The sequence below is a fragment of the Mobula birostris genome, chromosome 4 (assembly GCF_030028105.1).
Source record: "Mobula birostris isolate sMobBir1 chromosome 4, sMobBir1.hap1, whole genome shotgun sequence".
Classification (NCBI taxonomy): domain Eukaryota; kingdom Metazoa; phylum Chordata; class Chondrichthyes; order Myliobatiformes; family Myliobatidae; genus Mobula; species Mobula birostris.
The window spans coordinates 115,150,307-115,170,718 of NC_092373.1; the positions used below are offsets into that span (position 1 = coordinate 115,150,307).

At 41.2% G+C, this 20,412-nt stretch overlaps 1 long non-coding RNA gene across 1 annotated transcript; it reads left to right on the forward strand.

Moving 5' to 3' along the window:
- The first annotated feature begins 18,927 nt into the window (after positions 1-18,927).
- LOC140196002 (uncharacterized) lies at positions 18,928-19,758 on the forward strand. Its single transcript, XR_011885593.1, has 3 exons — positions 18,928-19,001; positions 19,264-19,334; positions 19,616-19,758. It is a non-coding gene; the product is annotated as an uncharacterized lncRNA (long non-coding RNA).
- Positions 19,759-20,412: the final 654 nt, after the last annotated feature.

Genomic DNA, 20,412 nt, shown 5'->3' on the forward strand with positions numbered 1-20,412 from the left:
GAGTCCTTGTGCAGAAATCCCTATCGGTTAATTTGCTGGTTGGGTGTGGTGAGTAAGGGAAATGCAATGTTAACATTCATTTCAAGAGGTCTAGGATATAAAAGCAAAGATGTAATGTTGAGACTTTATAAAGCACTGGTGAGGTCTCACTCGGAGTATTGTGAGCAGGATGTGCTAAAACTGGAGAGGGTTCAAAGGAGGTTCACAAAAATGATTCCAGGATTGAATGGTTTCTCAGATGAAGAGTGTTTGATGGCTATGAGCATGTATTCACTGGAATTCGGAAGAATGAGGGGACACCTGTTTGAAACATATTGAATACTGAAATAGAGTGGATGCTGAAAGGATGTTTCATTGTGGTGGGAGAGTCTAAGACCAGTGGACACAGCCTCAGAATAGAGGAGTGTCCTTTTGGAACAGAAATGAGAAGGAATTTCTTTAGCCAGAGTGGTGAATCTGTTGAATTCTTTGCTACAGACAGCTGTGGAGGCCAAGTCTTAATGTATACTTAGTGTATATTTAAGGTAGAGATATATTTAAGATAGATTCTTGATTGGTCAGGAAATGAAGGGATACAGATAGAAGGCAGGAAATTGGGGCTGAGAGGAAAATTGGATCAGCCGTGGTGAAATGGTGGAACTGACACAATGGGCCAAATGGCCTAATTCTGCTTCTATATCTTGTGGTCTTATGGAAATTTCAAACACTAAGTGGCCTCATAGCTGCATCAGCTTTGCAACTTGAGATATAAATGAGCAGTTGATCTTCTTCTCCCATCTGTAAAAATTACTGAACTTCTATGAGTTTATACAATAATATCACTAAAAGTGAAGGAAAGTCTAGCAAATAGTGAGTAATTAAAACTGAGGATGTGCAAGAGACCAGGACTGTCTGAATGCAGAGATCTTCGTGGGGTTTAGCAGTGGGGATGAATTCACTGATGGATATAGAAACAAAGATGAGAATGTTAAAACTGAGGGACAAAAATACTGACAAGAACATAGAACATAGAATAGTACAGCACAGTACAGGCCCTACGGCCCACAATGTTGTGCCGACCCTCAAACCCTGCTTCCCATATAACCCACCACCTTAAAATCCTCCATATACCTGTCTAGTAGTCTCTTAAATTTCACTAGTGTATCTGCCTCCACCACTGACTCAGGCAGTGCATTCCACACACCAACCACTCTCTGAGTAAAAAAACCTTCCTCTAATATCCCCCTTGAACTTCCCACCCCTTACCTTAAAGCCATGTCCTCTTGTACTGAGTAGTGGTGCCCTGGGGAAGAGGCGCTGGCTGTCCACTCTGTCTATTCCTCTTATTATCTTGTACAACTCTATCATGTCTCCTCTCATCCTCCTTCTCTCCAAGGAGTAAAACCCTAGCTCCCTTAATCTCTGATCATAATGCATACTCTCTAAACCAGGCAGCATCCAGGTAAATCTCCACTGTACCCTTTCCAATGCTTCCACATCCTTCCTATAGTGAGGCGACCAGGACTGGACACAGTGCTCCAAGTGTGGCCTAACCAGAGTTTTATAGAGCTGCATCATTACATCGTGACTCTTAAACTCTATCCCTCGACTTATGAAAGCTAACACTCCATAAGCTTTCTTAACTGCCCTATCTACCTGTGAGGCAACTTTCAGGTATCTGTGGACATGTACCCCCAGATCCCTCTGCTCCTTTACACTACCATGTATCCTACCATTTACTTTGTACTCTGCCTTGGAATTTGTCCTTCCAAAGCGTACCACCTCACACTTCTCCGGGTTGAACTCCATCTGCCACTTCTCAGCCCACTTCTGCATCCTATCAATATCTCTCTACAATCTTCGTCAATCCTCTACACTATCTACAACACCACCAACCTTTGTGTCGTCTGCAAACTTGCCAACCCACCCTCTACCCCCCACATCCATGTCGTTAATAAAAATCACGAAAAGTAGAGGTCCCAGAACAGATCCTTGTGGGACACCACTAGTCACAATCCTCCAATCTGAATGTATTCCCTCCACCACGACCCTCTGCCTTCTGCAGGCAAGCCAATTCTGAATCCACCTGGTCAAACTTCCCTAGATTCCATGCCTTCTGACTTTCTGAATAAGCCCACCATGTGGAACCCTGTCAAATGTCTTACTAAAATCCATATAGATCACATCCACTGCACTACCCTCATCTATATGCCTGGTCACCTCCTCAAAGAACTCTATCAGGTTTGTTAGACACAATCTGCCCTTCACAAAGCCATGCTGACTGTCCCTGATCAGACCATGATTCTCTAAATGCCTATATATCCTACCTCTAAGAATCTTTTCCAACAGCTTTCCCACCACAGACGTAAGGCTCACTGGTCAATAATTACCTGGACTAACCCTACTACCTTTTTTGAACAAGGGAACAACATTCGCCTCCCTCCAATCCTCCGGTACCATTCCCGTGGACAACGAGGACATAAAGATCCTAGCCAGAGTCTCAGCAATCTCTTCCCTCGCCTCACGGAGAAGCCTGGGGAATATTCTGTCAGGCCCCGGGGACTTATCCGTCCTAATGTATTTTATCAACTCCAACACCTCCTCTCCCTTAATATCAACATGCTCCAGAACATCAACCTCAGTCATATTGTCCTCACTACCATCAAGTTCCCTCTCATTGGTGAATACCGAAGAATAGTATTCATTGAAGACCTCACTCACTTCCACAGCCTCCAGGCCATCTTCGCACCTTTATCTCTAATCGGTCCTACCTTCACTCCTGTCATCCTTTTGTTCTTCACATAATCATTTTGAAAGAAGTTATAGAAACATAGAAAACCTACAGCACAACACAATCCCTTCAGCCAAAAAGCTGTGCCAAACATGTCCTTACCTTAGAAATTACCTAGGGTTACCCATGGCCTCTATTTTTTAAGCTCCATGTACCTATCCAGGAGTCTCTTAAAAGACTCTATTGTATCCGCCTCTTCCACCGTCACAGGCACGCACTCACCACTCTCTGCGTAAAAAACTTACCCCTGACATCTCCTCTGCACCTACTTTCAAGCACCTTAAAACTCTGCCCTCTCAGGCTAGCCATTTCAGTCCTGGGAAAAAGCCTTTGACCATCAACACGATCAATGCCTCCCATCACCTTATACACCTCTATCAGGTCACCTCTTATCCTCTGTCTCTCCAAGGAGAAAAGGCAGAGTACACTCAATCTATTCTCATTAGGCATGCTCCCCAATCCAGGCAACATCCTTGTAAATCTCCACTGCACCTTTTCTATGGTTTCCACATCCTTCCTATAGTGAGGTGACCAGAACTGAGCCAAGTTGGGTCTGACCAGGGTCCTATATAGCTGCTACATTACCTCTCTGCTCCTAAACTCAACCCCGCGATTGATGAAGGCCAATGCACCGTATGCTTTCTTAACTACAGAGTCAACCTGCACAGCTGCTTCGGGTGTCCTCTGGGCTCAGACCCCATCTTAATATCTACATGCTCAAGCTTTTCAGTCTGCTGTAAGTCATCCCTACAATTGCCAATGCCCTTTTCCGTAGTGAATACTGAAGCAAATTATTGATTAAGTACCTCTGCTATCTCTTCCAGTTCCATACACAGAATCACCTGTCTGACCCCATAACTATTGAGTCCCCTATCACTGCTGCCATCCTTTTCCCTTCCCTACCCTTCTGAGCCACAGGGCCAGACTCTGTTCCAGAGGCACAGCCACTGTTGCTTCCCCCAGGTAGGCCGAACCCCCCAACGGTTCTCAAACAGGAATACTTATTGTTAAGGGGACAGCCACAGGATTACTCTCTAGCATCTGACTCCTGCCCTTCCCTCTGCTGACTGTTAACCACTTATCTGTCTCCCGAGGCCCCGGTGTGACTACTTGCCTGTAGCTCCTCTCTATCACCTCCTCACTTTCCCAGACCAGATGAAGGTCATCGAGCTGCATCCTTAGTTCCCTAACGTGTTCCCCAAGGAGCTGCAGCTCGACACATCTGGTGCAGATGTGGCCGTCCGGGAAGCTAGGAGTCTCCAGGACTTCCCACATCTGACACTCAGCACAGGACATGGGCCTCACACACATTCTTCCTGTCTGTATTCTACGCAGGCAGCCTACCTCACCTCGACCCCGAAGCCCCGTTGAATCAAAGACCTCCTACTCTGTGTCCCTCTACTCCATTACCTGCTCTATAAGGCTGTCTCCTTTTAAACTCTTCTCGCTGTTCTAACTGGCTGACGTCCACGCGCTTGCGCAGTCGTGCCTCGATCAAACTGGTGAAGAAATAACTAATTATCTTTATAGATAATTAGTGATAAACTGTTCATGGCTCTGCTGGAACTGTAGAGTGGAGAGGTGAAGGAGATTCATTATGTAGATAAAAATATATTGTTATGTTGCTAACGAGGAAATGAATTAGGGAATCAGCTCAGACAGAACACGAAGCCTGTGCATCATCTGTTTCAGTCTCAGGCGAATTCCTGGGAGTGAGATGAATCACTTATCAGAGAATGGATATTAGCATTTCCAGTGCTTAATTGGAGGAACATGTTGTTCATTACCATGAATTAATGAGCATTTTCGGCAAGATGATTATATTTTTCCATTTTGAGATAAATTGCTCCTGTCATTCATTTAGTTTCCTCATCTATAACTCTATTCTTCAGTCAGGAAGACAGAGGATCTTCATTTTTTTTTGTCTGGAGATTCTTTCCTCTTTTTAAAAGATGCCATTCCTTTCACTACCTGCATTTCTTCTTATTACTTATTATTCAGAATGGGATGGCACGGTATGTGCAGTGGCGCTTTGCAGTACCAGCGACTCCCTTCACTGCCTGGCAGAAGTTTGTACGTTCTCCCCGTGATTGCTTGGGTTTCCTGCAGATGCTCCAGTTTCTTCCCACAGTCCAATTGGTGAACTGGTCATCGTAGATTATCCTGTGATTAGACTAGGATTAAATCGGGGGATTGCTACGTGGCATGGCTCAAAAGACTGGAACAACTGATTCCATTCTGACTCTTAATAGATAAATTAATAAACTGGGTAGGTGCTTAAGATGCTGCATTAAAATTCACCATCATCAGGACTGAGAATTCTCAGATCAAGAGTACTGACAAGTGAATCAGCAAGGAGGTTTGAGGTTAGGGAGGAAGTCCTAGTGTGTGATTACCAAGAAGACAAGTGGACACCCAGTAGGATAAATGCAAGAACTGGACCACTGATGTACCCAGTTGATGTTGGAGATCAGACATGGAGACGTCATGTGGAGCAGATACTGAATGCTCAGCTGAAGAATACATCTGAGTTGGTTTCTGTGGGGATTTCTTTCTAATACATATTTCGTATGTATAAATGTTTGGCTGTTATTTTTCTTAATGAGGATGAGTTGCCCCTCTCTCTGGTGTCCCTCACTTCCCTCAGACTGTTGGTGACTTTCCTTCAAATGATTCAAATTCTGTTCATCTTGTCCTGAGGTGGTTTCCAGCTCTGTGCAGTGGTAGGAAGTAAGTTATGGTGATGACGGTGTCTCTGTATCAGACCCATTGTTCCATGGGAGTTTGTGTTGTTGTGCAGTGTGCAAGAAGGGTGATGCCATAATGGTGAAAAATTTGTTGAATTATATCCTTCATGCTGCTGACTTTCAATCTGTGCCTAAACAAGCAAGGAATACTTTCTCCAGTGTTGAAATGTGAAAAAAAAACTTTGTTCTTGCAAAAGATGAGGCTCTTCTTTAGCAACCACTTGATCCTTTAAACCACAGATTACTCAGGGGTTGTAACCCTTGTGATAAGTGATTAGCATCTGTCTGCTCAAAGTGATCAAGTTATTCCCTTCAGACTGCTCCCAGGTGGCAGATCTCAGATCTTTATTTGGATCATTACATATGAGTAGAAGGACTTCACAGCACATTCACCTGAGCCATAATGTCGTAACATCACCTGACAGTGTTAGGCTCCGTAATCAGATTGTTGTGTGTGCTTTGAAAGGAATACACATCAGCTCAAGTGTGGAAGAATGGTTCAAAGTTCAAAGTAAATGTTATTATCAAGTACGTATATGTCACCATATAAGACCATGCGATTTATTTTGTTGTGAGCATACTTGGCAAATCTATAGAATAGTAACTATAACAGGATCAATGAAGATCAACCAGGGTGCAGAAGAAAACAAACTGTGCAAAATGCAAATATAAATACATAGCAATAAATAACGAGAACATGAGATAATGAGGTGAAGAGTCCTTAAGGTGAGCTCATTTGTTGTGGGAACATCTCACTGGATGGGCAAGTGAGTATAGTTATCAACTTCTATTCAGGAGCCTGATGGTTGAGGGGTAGAAACTGTTCTTGAAGCTGGTGGTGTAAGTCCTGAGGCTCTTGTACCTTCTACTACCTCTGACTGTACGCAACCTCACATATGAGCAAGAATTGTATCACGCACATTGTCATCACTTGCATTTGGTGAGGCAAATCCAATAGCATACTCACAATCACAGTATGCATCAGAATCAACTACAGTGTGAAACCTTCCCAATTGCGGACCTTTCCTCAATGCACTGGAACAAGACAGCCCTCTATGACTGGGTCGTTTTAACTTTGCATAAGAACACAAGACATTTGGCCCATCGAGTCTGCTCTGCCATTCAATCATAGCTGAAACCTTTAGGTCCTCCTCAGCCCCACTCCCTGGCCTTCTCCCCATAACCTTTGATGCCGTGCCCAATCAAGAACCTATCAATCTCTGCCTTAAGTACACCCAATGACCTGGCCTCTACTTCTGCCTGTGGTAACAAATACCACAAATTCACCACCCTTTGGCTAAAAGAATTTCTCCACATCTCTGTTTTAAATGGACACCCCTGTATCCTGAGGCTGTGCCCTCTTGTCCCTGATCCCCCCACCATGGCAGACATCCTTTCTACATCTACACTGTCTAGGACTTACAACATTCGAAAGGTTTCAATGAGGTCCATCCTCATCCTTCTGAATTCCAGCGAGTATAGACCCAGAGCCATCAAAAGTTCCTCGTATGATAACCCTTCCATGGTAAAAACTGATGCAAAATACTCATTTAGTTCATCTGCCATCTCGTTGTCCCCTGTATTATTTCTCCAGCCTCATTTTCTGGCAGTGCTCTATCTGCTTTCATCTCCTTTATATTTTACATACTTGAAGAAGCTTTTACTATCCACATTGATATTGTTTGCGAGCTTGCTTTCATATTTCATCTCTTCCCTCCTAATGATTCATCTAGTTGCTCTCTGTGGGTTTAAAAACTTCCCAATCCTTTGTCTTCCTGCTAATTTTTGCTTTGTTGTAAGCTCTATCATTCGCTTTTACATTAGCTTTGAATTCCCTTGTCAGCCACAGTTGTACTATTTTGCTATGTGAGTATTTCTTCATTTTAGAATACTTCTATCCTGCACCTTCCTCATTTTCCTTGAAACTCAAACCATTGTTGCTCTGCTGTCATCCTTGCCACATCTCCTTCCAATTTACTTAGCCAACTCCTCTCTCACACTACCTTAATTTCCTTTAGTCTACTGAAATATTGCTATGTCAGACTTTACTTTCTCCCTATCAAATTTTAAGTTGAACTCAATCATATTGTGATCACTGACTCTTAAGGGTTCCTTTACTTTAAGCTTGCAAATCGCCTCTGGTTCATTACATGACACCCAAGCCAGTGTAACTCTCAGTTCGGCTAGCGGCTTAATCTAGAAGAAGACAGCCCTTGGCCCAGCCAATCTTAAGAAATCTTGTTTGGGTCAATGCTGTGTGATGTGTCCCCTGTTATAAATCAGTACCACGAGATAACAAACAGTACACAATATGTGATTAAACCAATGAGCTTTATAATTCTTAATTTGACTATATAGTTAATAAACAAACAAAAAAAGAAAATGGCTCATTTTCATGAAACAGTCTAATGCGCAACGTTGGAGCTCACTGATAAGGCCATTCGTCCACCATCGACCTCCTCCGATCGTCACTGACCTTCGCACCCTCACTCCAAGTCCACTCCATCCGCTGTTCTACCTACTCTCTCCATTCGCAACTTCTCTCCTCTTCTCTCCCCGACCCACAAGAAAGAACAACATCCCTCTCATTGGATTGCCCCACATTCCAAAACCCTGTTACCTCTAGTCATAACTCTAACATTACTGCTACGGTGAAACCTTACAGTGTGTTACACCAGTATAGCTGATCCCCTCGTAGGCACAATGACAAACTGCTTTAAAAAGCCATCTCATAGGCATTCAACAAACTCACTCTCTTGAGACCTATTACCAATGTGATTTTCCAAATTGACCTGCATGTTAAAATCTCCCATAACTATCATAACATTGCCCTTTTGACATATATTTTCTATTTCCCATTGTAATCTGTAGTCCACATCCTAGCTACTGTTGGGAGGCCTGTATGTAACTGCCACCAATGTCCTTTTACCCTTGCAGTTTCTTAACTCAACCCACAAGGGTTCAACATCTTCTGATCCTATGTCACATCGTTCTACTGATTTGATGACATTATTTACTAGCAGAGCCACGCCACCCCCTCTGCCTACCTTCCTATCCTTCTGACATAATGTGTAAATTTGGACATTCAGCCCCCAACTACAACCATCATTCAGCCACAATTCAGTGATGGCCACAACATCATACCTGACAATCAGTAAAAGTGCAACAAGATCACCCACCTTATTTCTTATACTCTGTGCACTGAGATGTAACACATTGAGTACTGTACTTGCTACTCTTTTTGATCCTGCATTCCTAATGCACTGATACTCACACTGTTGGCTGCAATTTTGCCCTATCATCTGCCTGCCTTTCCTGACAGTCAGATTGTGCACTATCTTAGCTTTAAACCATTCCTTCTATCCTGAGTCCCTTCACTCTGGTTCCCATTCCCCTGCCAAATTTGTTTAAACCCTTCCCTACAGCTCTAACAAAACTGCCCGAGAGAGTATTGGTCCCCCTCGGGATCAGGCTCAACCCATCACTTTTGTAAAGATCATACCTCCCCCACAATGCTCCAAGAACCAGAAGCCCTTCCCCGAACACCAACTTTTCAGCCACCTATTTATCTGCCAAATCATCCTGTTTCTACCCTCACTGGCACGTGGCACAGGCAGCAATCCAGAAGTTACTACCCTGGAGGTCACAAACAGGAGAAAATCTGTAGATGCTGGAAATCCGAGCAACACACACATTAAATGCTGGATGAACTCAGCAGGCCAGGCAGCATCAGTGGAAAAAATACAGTCGACGCTTCGGGCCGAACCCCTTCAACAGGACTGGAGAAAAAAGTCGAGGAGTAGATTTGAAAGGTGGGGGAGGGGAGAGAGAAACACTAGGTAATGGGTGAAACTTGAAGGTGGGGGGGATGAAGAAAAGAGCTAGGATGTTGATTAGTGAAAGAGACAGAAGGACATGGAAAAAAGTAAAAAGGGGAGGGAGGGGGAGCTCCATCTGCCAAAACAAGCGGGATCTCCCAGTGGCCACCCATTTTAATTCCACGTTCCATTCCCTTTCTGATATGTACGTCCGTGCCCTCCTCCATTGTCGTGATGAGGCCACAATTAGGTTGGAGGAACAACAGCTTATATTCTGTTTGGGTAGCCTCCAACCCGATGGCATGAACATTGATTTCTCAAACTTCCATTAATGCCTCCCCCCACCTTCACCATTTCCCATCCCTTTGTCCCTCTCTCATGTTATATCCTTGCCTGCCCATTGTCTCCCTCTAGTGCTCCTCCTTTTTTCTTTCTTCTCTGGCCTTCTGTCTCTTTCACCAATCAACTTCCTAGCTCTTTGCTTCATCCCTCCTCCTCCTAATTTCACCTATTGCCTAGTGATTTTTTCTCCCCCCACCCCCACCTTTCAAAGCTACTCCTCAGCTTTTCTCCACAGTCCTGCAAAAGCCCGAAATGTCAATTGTACTTTTTTCCGTAGATGCTGCCTGGCCTGCTAAGTTCCTCCAGCATTTTGTGTGTGCTACCCAGGAGACCTTGCTTCTCATCCTGTACCTAATAAAGCGGCCACTGAGTGTATGTTCATGGTCTCCTGCCGCTGTAGCCCGTCTACTTCAAAGTTTGACCTGTTGTGCATTCAGAGATGCTCTTCTGCACACCACCATTGTAACACATGGTTATTTGAGTTATTGTCCCCTTGCTATCAGCCTGGCCATTCTCCTCTGACTTATCTCATTACCAAGGCATTATCAATGTATATTCTAAAATTAAACCAATTTAAATGTATTGAAATGTTTTATTACTGTACATCATTAATTATTCACACAATTTTTGTAGTATGTTTTTAGCAGGTATTGGTGTTTGTGAATTTTCAATATATAATAATTTAATCTCTGATGGTTTTAACAGCTCAGAAGTCCATCAGGGTGGCTTAACCAGATACAGTACTCCATGCCTGAGGGCTCTGCAATGCCTGCTCGGCTCTGTGCTGAACTGAGGCTGTGGGCCATGGGCCTGCTCCGGCATCTCTGGGCTTCATGTCCAAGGACTCACTTTTGTTTTGTTTTGAATGCTGTTTACTTGCTTTAATTGTTTTTTTCCCCCTCTGCACATGGTCTTTTGTTTTAAAGGGTTCTTTTGGGTTTCTTTGTTTAGTGGCTGCCTGTAAGGAGACAAATCTCAAGGTTGCGGAGCATATAACTTTGAACTTTAAAATCTGAACATATTCCAGTGGGATTGCTGATCATTGGGTTTTGTTTCAGACCTCATCCATTAGCTTGGATCTAGCTTTTCTGTGGACGTAATGTCAGGAGCACACTTATTATAATGGCAGGTTGAGTGGTTAGTCACTAATAAGCACAAACAGCAAGAGCTTTGCAGTGATTTCAGCCTGTCGGATGTGTTATTCAATACTGTAATGCATCTATTGTCTCTAAGATGATATTGCTTATTTTTAGTGCCTCCATCATTACGTAAGCACATTTCTATTTTTTTGATAAAATTATTTCTTAATTTCATCTCTTGTCATTTTTTTCTTCATTCTTTCTTTCTTAGAAACATAGAAACATAGAAAGTCTAGAGCACATTACAGGCCCTTTGGCCCACAATGTTGTGCCGAACATGTAACCTACTCTAGAAGCTTCCTAGAATTTCCCTACCACATAGCCCTCTGTTTTTTTCTAAGTTCCATGTACCTATCTAAGAGTCCATTAAAAGGTCCTATTGTATCCGCCTCTATCACTGTCGCTGACAGTGAATTCCACGCACCCACAACTCTGTGTGAAAAACTTACCCCTGACATACCCCGCTGTACTTACTTCCAAGCACTTTAAAACTATGCCCCCTTGTATTAGCTATTTCAGCCCTGGGAAAAAGCCTCTGGCTATCCACACGATCAATGCCTCTCATGACCCAATACACCTCTATCAGGTCACTTCTCATCCTCCGTCACTTCAAGGAGAATTTCTTCTAAATCATTTTTGCTTTTCCCATTTACCTTTTCATATGTGTACTTTGTTTTAGATTTTATTTTCTTCTTGCACCCTTGATGTTCAATAATTAAATTGTTTCTGATTTTTAGTGAATCTATAATCTTCCATCTTTTGTTATATATCATCTTTGCTTTCATCTATATATCTATTTATTTTATATCTATCTGGCATGGGATCCCTCTTAACCCGTGGTGTTGTCTACCTGCATGATCTCCCTGTTACCACTTGCATTTCTTCTGGGTGCTTTAGTCTCATCTATCACCCCAAAGGCCTGCAGATTGATAGGTTAACTGGCCACTATAAATTGGAGAATTTAAAGAGGATGTGTGCTAGGATTTGGAGACACAAAAGACTGGAGCAAAATAAAAACAAATTACTGGATGAATTTAGCAAGTTAGGCAGCATGTGTGAAGAATAAGAAATAATCATTTCAGCTCGAGGTCATGCAATTTGCATGGAGCTGATGGAGAGAATGGGATTAATGCAAGACCATATGACCATGAGATAAAGGAGCAGAATTAGGCTATTTGGCCCATCGAGTCTGCTCCACCATTTTATCATGGCTGATCCATTTCCCTGTCAGCCCCAATTTACTGTTTTCTTCCCATATCCCTTCATGCCCTGACTAATCAAGAAGCTATCTACCTCTTTCTTAAAAATACCAAATGACTTGGTCTCCACAGACTCCTGTAGCAATGAATTTCACAGATTCACTGCTCTCTGGCTAAAGAAATTACTCCTCTTCTCCATTCTAAATGAAAACCGTTCTATTGAGGCTGTGTCCTCTGGTCTTAGATCCCCCACTATAGGAAACATCCTCTCCACATCCACTCTATTGAGACTGTTCAACATTCAATAGTTTTCAATGAGGTCACTCTTCATTCTTCTGAATTCCACTGAGTAGAGTCCCAGAGCCATCAAACGCTCCCCATATTAAGGTTGCCTTAATGGTGGGTAACGAGCCTGTGTCAGTGCAGTCTAACTCTAGAATTTATGATTGAGCTGGGTTAAACTGGATCTGACGCTGCGGAAATGAGCCACCCACAGTACCTGACTACTGCCTGCAGCTGATTCAGATATACCTAATGATCTTCCCCTGTAGAAGTACCTCTGTTGTTAGATGCAAAAGTCTGGCCCCAAGACCTCTCTGATGCCTTTTTGACAACTTACAATTGTCAAAGGCCTTTGAATATTTTTAAATGTCTCTACTAATTCAAGATATTTAAAATAGTTTTAAAAGTTTTAAACATTTTTTAATATTTAAAAAGTAAAAATATCTAAGTAAAACAACTTCAAGTGCTGAAATTTAATGAAAACATTAAGATACAATAAGATATAGAAAAATAAATAAGTCACTTAGCTGTATTTATCTCTCAAGGTCAGTGAATCCATTGTAATGAATTCAGTGACATATCAAATCGTGGCGTGGGTGGCCAGAAACGCCATTGTGGATCTTCTGACTTGTGCATTTCACTGTGAGAGCAACGAGGAGAAAGGCAATGTTGCTAAACTGAACCATGGGACAAGGAGAAATGATCTGGCTCATTGGTGTTTTTGCAGCTCATCTTCAAGTGAAATGATATTTCTACTTCTGTGCAAATTAAGCAGAAAAGGTTATTTAATTCTGTCTTGTATCTATTGATTATGTTTAGCTTGGTTACCTATTAGTCTTTATCGTTACTTAAATACATGTCTGCTATGTCTTGATAGAGATTTCTTAATTTCATCTTCCTTGTCATTTTTTCAACTTCATTCTTACTTGCTTTTTATTTCACTTTAGTACTTCTTATCTTTAATGAGTTTATTTCTTTAGATTACATGTTCTTGTTTTTTTCCAGCCCTGAGGCTCAATAACTACATTTTTGATTTTTTTTAGTAGAATCCATTTCTCTTAAACTCTATTGGCTACAATGACATGGACATGGCAGCTTTTTTCTTTTTTTAAGGTTATTGCCTCATTTATCTTCTTTATTTCCACTCTCAGAACCTCATAATTTAATCTTTTTCTCATTCATTTTCCTACGCCATTTTCTCTTAATCTTTTTCTTGATTTCCGCATTTAATTATAATCCATCCCAACGGAACCTTGAATGTCATCAACATCTTTATTTTGCTCAATATTGCTCTCCTTCTGAGATGTCTGTCATAAATGCGTTTATTTTACATGTAATTCCAAGGATCATTTTGGATAAAACTACTGAAATGACAACTGCTGCAAGCAGGTGACAATTAGCCTTCAGAAGTAATAAGGATTCTTTATTATTGCTGTATGCATTTTACACATTTAAATGCTTCAGTCAAACTCTCACTCTAAAAAGATTCTGTTTCTCCAAAGTGAAAATAAGTAAATTTGTGAAAAATATTCTCAGAGCACTAAATGTTATGTGGGTGTTCAGCTGTTGAGGGTTCTCACCCCACAGGCAGTTAGAAAAAAATCTTTCTTCCAAATAACAAGCATGCACTAGCAAACCAATTCATATCTGCCTTGAAAGGCCAATGGGAATACAAAATAGGGTACTCATTAATGTCTACATTGCTGCCATCCACACACAGTCCTCACTATCGTTGCAGTTTAATAGAGTATTTGCGCAGGTGGCCTTGTGCACAATTATAGCCATTTTCAGAAAACTTTGTTTCTTATGTAGGGAAACTGATGAAAAGATCAACTGTCTTGCCAACCCACTTTTTCATTACCGAAAGCTAAGCCTGGTCAAAGCAAACTGCTTTCAAAGAACGACTTAACCCATTTTCCATTTTATGAAACCAGTTAAGTCAAGACAATCAAGTCATTACTTCTGTCTATTTAGATTAAAAGGTGAGAGTTGATAAAAATTACTATTAACTACTATTAACTATTCCTCCTCCCTCTTAATGCACAATATGTACAACCCATTTATCCCATATTGATAAGAAAATGTATCTCAGGGTAGTATATATGTGGGTATATAATGCATGTACATTGATAATCAATTTACCTTGAACTTTGATTTATCTACATCGGACGTTCCAAAATTGACTCCCTTTCTTTCCCTTTGCTATCTTCTGGAGAGGCTAATCATCCCAGGACTATTTGCTGTCACACAAAATTCTGTTGATTCATCTTCCTTCTACCCACCAACCTACCCTATTCCTTAATCCAGCAAAACCAAAAAAAGGAAACTTGCTTTCTTACTTTTTCAAATTGCTCCACTGTGTCACCCTTTCTTTCCTCTGTAACCTCTTTCAGTCACATCACCTTATGAGATAGTCCTATTAAACATCCCTAATTGGTGAGGACGTGGATGTGGTGAGGACCTACAAGTATCTCCGGGTGCACCTGGATGACAGACTTGAGTGGAGCATCATCACAGAGGTTGTGTACTAGAAGGACCAGAGTCGCCTCTACTTCCTGAGAAGACCAAAGTCCTTTGGAGTATGTAGGCCTCTCCTTCACATGTTCTATCAATCTGTGGTTGCCAGTACAGTCTTCTATGCAGTGTTGTGCTGGGGCAATGGCATCAACATGGGCGATGCCAACAGGCTCAATGAGCTGATTAGAAAGACTGTCTCTGTTATAGGAGTCAAACTAGACATATTGGAGGCTGTGGTAGAACAAAGGACCCTACGGAAAATCCTGGCAATTCTGGACAATGTTTCTCACCCTCTGCATGCCACCTTGTCTGAACAGAGGAACACTTTTAGTAATAGACTAAGACAACTTCACAGCTCCAAAGAGTGCTATGATCAGCCATGATCATACTGAATGGCGGTGCAGGCTCGAAGGGCCAAATGGCCTACTCCTGTACCTATTTTCTATGTTTCTATGTTTCTATATGAAGTCATTTTTACCCTGGGCCATTAAGTTCTACAATGAGTCAACCTACAGTCGAGGAAGCAATGACCCTCTCCTGTTAGGCTGTTTAAGGTAACTAACTTTTTATTCTTTCTTATTTCTCTTCTAATATTTGTATATCTGTGCACTTGCAATACTGCTGTGACACTGCAATTTCGTTTGGGATCAATAAAGTATCTATCTATCTAATTTACGATGATTTTAACTACCAATACTTAAACTCTCTTCGAAGATTCTCCTTAAAACTTACCACTTTAGAGTCATAATCATAGAGAAACATGCCCTTTGACCCACCAATTTACACTGACCATCAGCTGCTCACTTCTTTGACCAACCTTGTTGACATTTGCTCTAATTAATTTAGATGATCCTGTGACATTATCTGATTCATTGTCAAATTTTGCTTGGCAATGCTCCCAGAAAATTGTTTTAGTTGTTGTATTGCGGTAAAGGTGTTATAGAAATGCAAACTATTTTTTGCTCTCTTAATTACAGTGATTGGCATAAGACCATAAAACATAGAAGCAGAATTAGGCCATTTGTCATTCCATCATGGCTGATATATCATCCCTCTCAATTTCATTCTCCTGCCTTCTCTCTATTTCCTTTGATGCCCTGACTAATCAAGAACTTATCAACCTCTGTTTTAAGTATACCCAATGTCTTGGCCAGCGCAGTTGTCTGTGGCAATGAATTTCACAGATTTGCCATGCTTGGGCTAAAGGGAATCCTTTTTGTCTCTGGTCTAAAGGAACATTCTCGTACTCTGATGCTGTGCTCTCTGGTCCAAGACTCCCCCAATAAGGAAACATTCTCTCCATGTCCACTCTATCCAGGGCTTTAAATTTTTGATAGGTTTCAATGAGATCTACCTCACTCTAACCTCCAATGAGTACAGGCCCAGAGCCATTAAACGCTCTTCATACATTAACACTTTCATTCCTGAGATCATTCTCGTGAACATCCTCTGGACCCTCACCAATGCCAGAAGATCCTTTCTTAGAGAAGGGGCCCGAAAGTACTCACAGTGTTCCAAGTATGATATGTCCAATACCGAACAGAGCCTTAGCATTATGTCATTGCTTTTATATTTTAGTCCTCTTGAAATGAATGCTAATGTTGTATTTGCCTTCTTTAAAACCAGTCAACCAGTAAGTTGATCTTGTTTTACATTTTGAGACATTGTCCATCCTCTGTACCTTTTCAGACAATCCCCAACACTGATACCTCAAGAATAAAGGTATTTCTAATAAATCAGTCTGGATGTATTTAGTTTTCTTCTATCTATTCTGCACTTCTGTGGTATTTAACATTGGGTAGGAGTCCTGCTTTTGTATCTTAGCCTTGCTACCTCTACCCACAATCTAAGTCCATTCAACTGAGCTTGAAAAATAGCTCAAACATTCATAACCTATTCTGCAGCTATATGGACAGTTTACTTGTTACTTAAACTACATCAAATGTATCAAATTTCCAATGTTGCTTTAAAGTAATGTAAGACTTCCTTAAAAACTTGCTTTACCTGTAAACCTGACGTTTTTCACCATTCTGTAAAGTCTATTTTGCCTCATTTGGAACTTGTATTGCTGCTAGCTTGGTATCATAATCTCAAGTGCAGTCATCAACAGTGTTTGCATTCATTTGCATCTAAATACAAAATTTATCTTTCATTCTAACAGCTTGTATTGTGATGGTGTTCGGTCTGGTGACTGCAAAGTTCTAATACTCGAACAAAGCCCTATCGGAAATAAATAGCCACGAGTAGTCTCTCTAAAGGGGGGTTATACAGTACTGTAACCACCCAATCTTCATAGATTAGTTCAATTCCCTGCTTATTCTCCAGGGCAAGTTTAGTTGCCGATACCCACTATTCAAGTGGTGGGCCCCCCTCTCTACCAAGGAGAAGATAACTCCATTTAACAAAGTAGTTTAAATGAATGCTAATGTTGCCACAGTTCATTTATTTTCAGTGATACATATTTAAATCCAAACAATATTCTTAAAACACATTTAAAACTCACAGAGGACTTATATCTTAAACATTTCCCAATCCTCACAGATGATTGCTATCTTATTTTGATTCATTGAATCATTATATTGAATCTTAAAACATTATAAAACATTTTCAAATTACAAACTATTTCCAAAGCCTAAAGCAGAAAGAATTTCTTAAACACAAAGGATAAAGCTTAAAGCTAAAAGAACAAAGGATTTCCAAAACACAGGTACGATTCCTGTGAACTAAAAAGACATACCAAAAATGCAGCCAAACAAATTATCTGTCACAGAAACCAAAGCTGGAGGAATGGATTCTAGTTCTTCCATGTTCTCATGTTCTTTCGTTGTTGTCGTCGTGGCTATCCCTCGAGGTCAAGGATGATGGTCTTCGTTCTGTACAGAGTGAAGATGCCTGTGCGTGTATTTGTTCAATGTGTACTTGATGTTGCACTCCAAGAAGCACATGATACTTCACAAATCAACCAACTGATTCCAATGGCATGGAAACCACGACTATTGGAGCTGATGGATTTATTGCAGCCTTCATCCGCCTTCACAGCTGTTGAGTTCGAAGTAACTTGGTCGGCCTGTTCCACCGTTGAGGTCTTGGTTGGATTGTTCTTCGGCAGGGACCTCACCCTCGACCTTACCGCCATGGGTAACCCTACCAGGAATGTAGCTCCAGATGGCATCGCTCTCGGGATCACAGGACCACACAAGCTTCTCCACCACGACAAAGTGACAATCCACGGAGATGTTGTGTTCTTTACCCAATTTCTAATAAACCAGAACTGCTCTCTATATTTATACCCTTTTCAGCCCCTTGAGTGACTTCACAAGCATGTGATATTTCCTCAGATATCCTCTTAACTCAAACGATTTAAAAGCATCTTTTGAAGACATAGATGTTCACCAGCTACTATTAATGCTGTGAAGCTAGCTTCCTTGAGTGCATGAACCCAAGAAGCAATAAACATATCAGTTATAGATGTGTTAAATGATATTATCCATCTGTTCTAAGAGCTTTCTTGAATTAAGCAACTTAAGAACTAAGAACTCAGCTTGTCTGTTTGAATCAACCCAAACTAAACAACTCATTGTCTTATACTCTACTGTTGACCAAAAATAAAGCAGAGGCAGTGAATCTTTACAGATAGAGACTCTTCAAAATACAGACCCTATTTGCAAAGCTGTTCTACAGAGTGCTTTTCATTCACATTTTAAAAACTGAAGGCTGACTTCTATTTACAACCAGAAGTTAAACAAACTTTAGACGGAAGTTTACTTACAACGGTTTACGACCTTTCAAATGGCAGCGTTATTTTGAAATCAAGTTTAGCAGAAAAACAAGAGGCCTACTGGCTTCGAGGTGAATATCCATCACACCTTCCTGATAAGTCAAGATTTCTAACCCATCTTCTTCCTACTGATATCAGCTTTGATATCAAGATTCCTGCCAAGGGAGCCCTGGAAATATTCTATTACTCCTTCAACATTTTCAGTAAGTTACCGCTGTAACCAGGTGACTGTTGAATATCATTTTTCATTGTTAAACTGGACTTATTCACGGTGGTAATGCTAAAATAGCTGCCTGTGCCTTTAAGAGAAATCGGTGATGTCATTTTGCATGGGTGGAGTAGAATGAAGAGTTGCCATGTTGTAGAAAGGATGATGTTCGAATGCTTTTTCTGGGTTTGGTGAGGAAAGGTGAATAATATTTGATAATATCCATGGAAATTCATTTATACTTGTTTGTAAATCTAAAATATCAGTAATTTGATCTGTTTTACATGTGGATGCTTCCGATTTTTGCGAGTAAATTGGATAGTCTGATTGAGAAGTTCCTTAATCGGCCTACTGGTTAGTCTTTTTAGTAATTCAACTACAAGGCAATGTACTGTAAAAGTTTATTTGTCTTTCTTTACTGTTTCATGGCCGAATGTGAATGTGTTAATTTCTGTTCACGTAGTGTGAGCGAGGAGAACTTATTTCAAGGTCTAGCCTAGATGTGTCTGGAAGTTAAGCACATGTGTGCCAAATGTGAGTATATCTCTTAGTTAAGATGAGATGTATTTATTCATATTTTCGATGTTTTGTATAAGGTACAGATTTGGTGGGATTCTAACAGTGTTCGTACTTTTTTTTTAGAATTGCCACTACCATATTGGTTTAGTATATTTTGTTTCAGTTATTTTCATACTGCATATGTAACAAGGGTGTGGTCTAGTTAAACTGAGATTGTAATAGTAGGAACTGTTTTTAAATTTATTTTGTCATTTTTATTTTGATATCCTCTTTTTGCAATAAAACATCTAAAACAGATAAACAACAGGAATTCTGCAGATGCTGGAAATTCAAGCAACACACATAAAAGTTGCTGGTGAACGCAGCAGGCCAGGCAGCATCTCTAGGAAGAGGTGCGTTCGACGTTTCAGGCTGAGACCCTTCGTCAGGACTAACTGAAGGAAGAGTGAGTAAGGGATTTGAAAATTGGAGAGGGAGGGGGAGATCTAAAATGATAGGAGAAGACAGGAGGGGGAGGAATGGAGCCAAGAGCTGGACAGGTGATAGGCAAAAGGGATATGAGAGGATCATGGGACAGGAGGTCCGGGAAGAAAGACAAAGGAGGGGGGACCCAGAGGATGGGCAAGGGGTATATTCAGAGGGACAGAGGGAGAAAAAGGAGAGTGAGAGAAAGAATGTGTGTATAAAAATAAGTAACAGATGGGGTACGAGGGGGAGGTGAGGCATTAGCGGAAGTTAGAGAAGTCGATGTTCATGCCATCAGGTTGAAGGCTACCCAGACAGAATATAAGGTGTTGTTCCTCCAAACTGAGTGTGGCTTCATCTTTACAGTAGAGGAGGCCGTGGATAGACATGTCAGAATGGGAATGGGACGTGGAATTAAAATGTGTGGCCACTGGGAGATCCTGCTTTCTCTGGCGGACAGAGCGTAGGTGTAAAACAGATAAAGGAGTTTTAAGACCCAAAAAAGTATTTGTTGTCCTATGTGTTTATTTTTCCCTGGGCTACAAAACCGGTGCTAGAAAAGGCTCTCTTCGCTCCAATGCTCAAAGCATTCATGGAGCACTTCCCAATGCAGGGGTTCCTGTGTGAT